Source organism: Xyrauchen texanus, chromosome 10 (genome assembly GCF_025860055.1).
Source record: "Xyrauchen texanus isolate HMW12.3.18 chromosome 10, RBS_HiC_50CHRs, whole genome shotgun sequence".
NCBI classification, from domain to species: domain Eukaryota; kingdom Metazoa; phylum Chordata; class Actinopteri; order Cypriniformes; family Catostomidae; genus Xyrauchen; species Xyrauchen texanus.
The window spans coordinates 3,726,769-3,733,750 of record NC_068285.1 but is presented as its reverse complement, the minus strand read 5'-3'; positions in this window follow the sequence as shown (position 1 = coordinate 3,733,750).

The window sequence follows — 6,982 nt, the reverse complement described above, 5'->3', positions numbered from 1 at the left end:
TCTGTACATCCGGGTCAGAGAGCACCTGTCCATCAAAAGCTCACTATCCAATCAGAGTAGATCACTGTTAAGCCCACCCCCACGAGAGGTTTGTCTCAAAACAGCAAATGAAAAACTGCGAAGCGTAAGCTGAAATCTGTGGCAATGTATTCAGAATCCACGATTTGCGAAAACAAATCTTTGAAAAACATTAACAAAAAATGAAGCATATTTGAAGAGCCTGTTAAATTCGTGCGACTGAGTTCATTTTTTCATTTGAATTGTGTTTTTCTTCTTTTGTAATGGAATATTTTTGATAGTTTCTGAAAAAGTTACGTTCAGTTTTATAAAGTTACATTCATTATTATTGACAATCGTAATTCCATAGTTTCATGGCGGGTAACGTACTGTGCTCCAAAACATTGGTGCTGATTGGCCCAAGAGGAGTCCTGTGCGCCAATGAACGCTATCTATCGATCTGCGCTCGATTGCTCTTCCTTCATCCTCCAACTACCCGGATGTCTGTCTCAGTAACTTGAAATTGAATTTGAGAACTGAATCTGAATTGTGAGAAGTGAACGTGAAGATATATAGAGAGTTTAATTTTCAGTGAGGATCAAATTTTATTGGACTTCAGTTCCAAACGAATAAATTCAGTTTCAAATGATACAATTCAGATTCAGTTTTTGAATAAATTCAATTTTATTTAAACAATACAATTTCAAATGATGTGATTCAAATTCAGTTTTTCAATGCAATTATTCAAGTTTAGCCATTCAAATTCAAATATAAATGGTTCAAATTCAGTTTCTGGTGGCACATATTTCAGCCGAGTCTATGGGTCAAGTGATTTTGACCATGCGCAAAACAAATAAACAAAATAAAAACAATCCCTTCACATTGACGGGATGCTACGGATCCCCTAAAGGGACATGGTGGTGCAAAAACGATGAGATGGGAGGAAAAATATTTTTCAAATCTTTTGCGTTCTCTCGCAAATATTTTTGTTGAATTCAAACAAACAGTACTTCCGGTTTAATTTCGCGCTGGCAGCCGAGCAGTGGTCCAGAGATCACACGTTCACAATGGAGCGGTTCATAGAGTTTTACTTTGAGCTTGGACTCAAGTATAAAGAAATAAGGTCAGTACTAAGTTCAAGGCATGGTTTTCACTTAAGTGAAAGACACCTAAAAAGGATATTACGCGATAGAAGATTATGTCGACGGAAAAATTACTCGGATTTAGTGGACCTTGTTGAGTTCATCCGTAATCAGCTGCAGTACTCTGGACAACCTCATGGGTACCGATGGATGTACGCCACATGTAGAGAAAAGGGTTTGCGTGTGAGAAAAGAGGATGTGAGCTTGGTGCTGAAGGAATTAGACCCAAGAGGAGTATTCGTGAGGACAACCCAACTTTTTTGGCTCTTGGACTTTTTGTATTAATGGTTGCATGGATGGCTTTTCGAGGAAAATTGATTTTAAGTGATGCACAAGTCTTTCAAGTAGTGCCTATATGAGGTTGAGATGCAGCTTTCACATGCACAACCATTATAAAAGGTGCAAACATTCATTGATGCTCAAGAAGGCAACACATTATATTAAACTATGGTAAAATAAAACATTTCAGTATATGAGCTGTGTAATTCATATATGAGATAAATTATTATATTTAGTACTGTCCTTCATATTTCCCACAAAATAGGTTTATACAGATCATATCCTGATATAAAATGTACCCTTGGTTGTTAAAATACTGTGCTGCCTTCTTGAGCATCAATTAATGTTTGTAATAGTTATGCACAAGTGAAAAGCTGCTATCAACATCATATAGAAAGTGTAGGGAACAGATAAACTGTGCAGAATATGCTGGAAATACAAACAAACAAAGTGAAGAAGCTGGAGGATTTTTCTTAGAAACAGTAAGCATTTTTACTTCTCAGGACAAATAAATTAAATCACAAAAATACTGATCACTGATTATCTAAGAAGCCAAACATTACAATAAACCAGGAGGATGCAAAGTTTGAACAGGCTTATGGTCTAATTTAGGTTATTGTGAATTAAATGTAAGTATCTCATGTAAAACGGCTTCATCAGGGCAGTACTAAATAAAAATAATAAAATTTTAATGACACCTCTTATTAGATTTTGCAAGGACACCATTATGACAACATTATTAGTGAACTAGCAAAGTATTTAAGGTATGAAAAATCAATTCTGATTTAAAAACAAAGATGAGACTTAAGAAGTAGTGTGGTTACACACAAGCTTTGGTTTCCTTGGTTAGTTATAACAATGCAAACGTGTACAAATGTGCTCATGGTTTTTAATGATAATATTAAAACCGTTACACACATCGGGATGCACGCCAACACATTTGGTTATATAATAATCATTAACATATCAGCAAAATGTAGGCTCATTGAACTATAATGACACATTATCAGCCTTGTCCCTTTTCATGTAAATGATGTCCTCTTCGGGAACATGTGACCATAAAACCTGTTGAAGATCCTCCTCCATCGTTGAGCTACAACAATTAATTGTTACAGCGTGTGAGTATAATCACATGGAAGTTTGGTTTATTCTTCTATATACGAGTTAAATATATATTAATTTACCGTGAAAGATGGACAACGTCTTTCACCAGTGCGGGAACCACCAGACAGGAAAGCAATGATAATTCAGGTGATGCTGTGCAAATAGAGGAGTAAAGTACACGCTTTACTGAGAGAACGCAAAAGATTTGAAAAATATTTATCCTCCCATCTCATAATTGTTTCACCACCATGTCCCTTTAGGGGCTCCATAAATTTTAACAGTTTTGAATGATTTTTGTTTTAAGGAATAACGGATTTAATCAATATAATGTTCAATTTTATCCTTAAATCTATAAAACGTTGTTTTAAGAAGAAAATTGATATTGAAATGTTGTATAACATATACATAACTATCTTTGTCTTTTGGTGTCTCTAGAAGACCAAACAAAACATGTTTCCATAATAAAACAAATTGAGCATCAATGCAGTTGCAAACATTTTGACAAAATTGCTTTAAAAATGGACAGTGCCAAAATAAATGAATCACAGTTTCAGTGCAGCTGTCACAAAAAGCACAGCTTACATTATTATCTTTAAATTTGACAAGAAAATATTTTATGGCTATGTATGAGTTTAAAAGATACTTCTTTAACTTTGTTTGTTATTAGAAACTGATTAGGATTGAGCCAAGCCTTTTTTCCAAATAACAGTATCTGTAAAATTATTCCAGTATGACCACACATATGATCTAGTCACGGCGTCTCTATTTTAGATGGAGATGAAAAACTTTCCCTTTATATGAATTTAATGTATTGGGCAAAGACCATTGATGAAGATTAAATCTTGACTGCTGTCTAGACAACATACAGACTGTTACACCTGCAGCACCTGCTATCTCTCCTGTATGCCGCCAGAGGTCGCCATCTTCAGAGTACTAACATTTCACGTAACTACATTTCCCATAATCCTCCGTTCAACTGATTATTCTCCCACCTGTTCCATATTAACTGTCTATTTAAATTCCCTGTTTTCTCACATTCTTTGCAAAGTCTTGTTTGCCTAGTCTACATTTCTGAGCGCTATTTAAAATTCCTGTTTCCCCTGTGTTTTGACACTGCTGGCCTTCTTCTGGTCTGGACAAAATGGATGTGTGCCTGAAGTGGCCCACAGGTAAAATTGCAAATACAGCCCAAATATCCCTAATTGCATGTGGGCCTTTTAGGCAAATATGTTGTACTCACAGCCATGTGTAATCTGTATTTGACCCTAAAGTGGCCCATGTTGTAAATTGTGAATATGGCCCTAATATCACAAAACAAATGTGGGCCACCTTTGTCAAAAATGTGGCACACTCGACAAAGGCTAATCTGGGTGTAAACCAAAAGTGGCCCAGTTATCTTAAACCATATCAAGGCCAGTTTTGGCAAAGATAGTGATAGCACATCCTCACTAGCCAGCGGTGGCCATGATTACGTAGTCTCTTGTTTGTGCGAGGAAGATATGTTTGGTTTAGCTGAAGAGGAGTTTCCTGCATCACCCAAAGTAAATCTCAGATCTTGTCAGCTGAATTGAGGGCTCTTGTTGAGCAGGTCACATATATTAAATGGTGTATGGTTAATTTTTAACAGCTGGATGACTTGGAAACATACGCGAGGAGGTGTAATCTGAGGATAGTCGAGATTGCAGAATCTGCGAGCGAACACATTAGGCTTGAAGTGGTTAAAAGTTCTTCCTAGTGCACAGGTCAAACTCCCAGATGTTTTTGATGTGGTCCATCGTCTCGGGAAGATTCAGCAAGGTGGTGGAAGATTGTGAAAGGAGAAGGTGGCCTGAGGTCCAAAAGGCACATGCAAAGGGGAAGACGGCATTCTTCGTCAGAATTTGGATCTGACTATTTTTCAAGAGTCTCTTTCTAAAGATAGTCATTTTTGGAAATTGCAGTTGGACAGCAAGATATGGCTGTCTCATGGTTCGGTACATTGAGCAGGGGTTTCCTGTTTGAAATAAATAACTATGCAAGTGATTGAGGCAGCGGGGGCGTTGTCAAGCGCCTGTCCGGGAGAGGAAAGTGGTAAGGGTGCTTAAACCTGAGCTAAATTATGTAATTATCTAACACCTGTCTCTAATTCCAGTGAGCACGAGGAGAGCGGCATAAAAACAGACATAGAGCCTCCAGCCAGGAAAGAGAACCCGACAAGCCAACCCAGTGCACTTGTATTGTTGTATGTTGTGAACGATTGTAAGAAAGATGGCAATTAAAGCCTTACCTTTTTTTTTTTTTTTTTTTTTTTTTTTTTATTTCCGGGTTTCGGCACCAGTGTAGCAACCCTCACGGGAAGGAGGACAGGAAATGAGATTTGCAACAAAAAGGTAAGGCTTTAATTGCCGAGAAATTAATAAGACAGGTGTTAGATAATTACATAATTTAGCTCAGGTGTAAGCCCTTACAGCTTTCCTCTCCCGGACGGGCGCTTGACCACGCCCGCTGCCACAGTGATATTTACATTCATATTGTGCGGAGTATGGACACTTTATTTTATTAATCCTGAAGTCTTATAATGTGAATCTAATAGTAGGGTATTATCTTAAGTCTGATAATGATCAGTTATTATTTTTAGTGGAGGAAAAGCTTGAATATTGGCAGTCAAAATTTCCAAATGCCTACTTATTGATTGGAGGTTATTTTAATATTGTTTTAAATGAATCTCTTGATAGATGGCCACTCAGTCGGCCAACAAATGTAAGTTCTTCTTTGAAAACATTTATGAATAGGTTTGAGCTTATAGATATATGGAGGGTTACACATACAAATGATAGTGTACACATGGAGCAACAAAGCTTTCGAAATTGATTTTTGGTTAGTCTCAAAAAATCTTGACAAAGATAATATTTATGCTGATATCACGGCAACTTTATAAATAAAATGCTGTTTTAAAATTGTACTTTCCTCTGAAGCTTGATACAACAGGGGCTCTTCTTACTGGAAAATGAATAGTTCAATACTTAAATATAATGAGGTTAAGTTAGAGCTGAAAAGACTTATTTTTACCAGAATAAAGCTAAATATGAAAATTAATTCAGCTGCAATTAGGAATTGTTAAAATTTGAAATTGGGAAATACTTTTATTCAGTTCTAATTTGGCTAAATCAAAATGTCTTGAGACTAAGAGGTGAAATTTTGTCTATTACCAATACCCAGAGGTGGGAGCAAGTCATACATGTTCAAGTCACAAGCAAGTCTCAAGTCGGGATAGCATCTGAATTTTATAGGCTTTTTTCTGAACTCCTTTCCCTTTCCTTTTAGAAGTGTATTCAGAGAGCCTAAATTGTTCTGAGCTCACAGCTAGTATGAAGTCATTTGTTTAATACCTAAACCTGAAAAGGATCCTCTATTACTAGAAAACTGCAGACCAATCAGCCTTCTTAATAATGACTATAAATTGTTTGCCCTTATTTTCTCAAGGTGATTCAACTTGCTTTGAACAAGCTTTATGGAAAAAAAAAAAAAAAACATTATATTTATTAGACTTGACTTCGACCTTATTGATTACTCTGATCTTATTATGGATGATAGTTTAATTCCTTTTGGGTTTTTTTTTTTGTTTTTTTTACTTTTTAAAGGCCTTTGACACAATTAAGCATCATTTAATTTTTTTTTTGTTTTGGGCCATACTTTTGTAGTGCTATGAAAACTGTGTATGCTGGAGTGAAATTAGGACATGGTGCAACACAGAGATTTGTTTTAGAAAGAGGAATTCGGCAAGGCTGCAGTCTCGGTATATCTCTTTCTTACTGTAGCTCTTTTGTCATGTTATTAAGGATAGTAAGTTAGAAGGAAATCATATTTCTGGTGAAGTATTCAGATTAGTCCGCTAGCAGATGACACAACCTTGTTTTAAAGAAACTCTATCCAGATTCATCAGGCAATTAAAAACTATTCAGATATTTTCAGATGCTTCAGGTTTAATATTAATAAATGTGAAATATTAGCCTTGAAAAGCTCCAACCTTTTATCTGTGGATGATATTCCTGTTAAAGAAGCTGTTCATTATTTAGGTGTTGTTGTCTCGAAAAGTGAACAAGAGTTTCTTTGATTTTTAATCCTGTCATTGAAAATATAAAAAACGAATGTAATCTTTGGTTATTTCGGGACCTGTCCCTTAGAGGTATCTTCTGGACTCACTTATGTTGCTTCATCTATACACACAGACAATAAAATTGTTAAAGTTAATGATCAGATTTTACCAAATTTTTATGGAAAAACCATGTGCACTATATCATATAAATCTGTTGTTATAATGTTGTAATTTTACGACATACTGTATCAGTTGGGTTAATTATGAGCATATCAGTCGGCTTCATACTTCTCTACATAAAGAAATTACCCCAGATTTAAATGGCAGAAAATAATGTCAATGTCACTTTATTTATAAACTTTTATAAGACTAAAACACAGCTGTT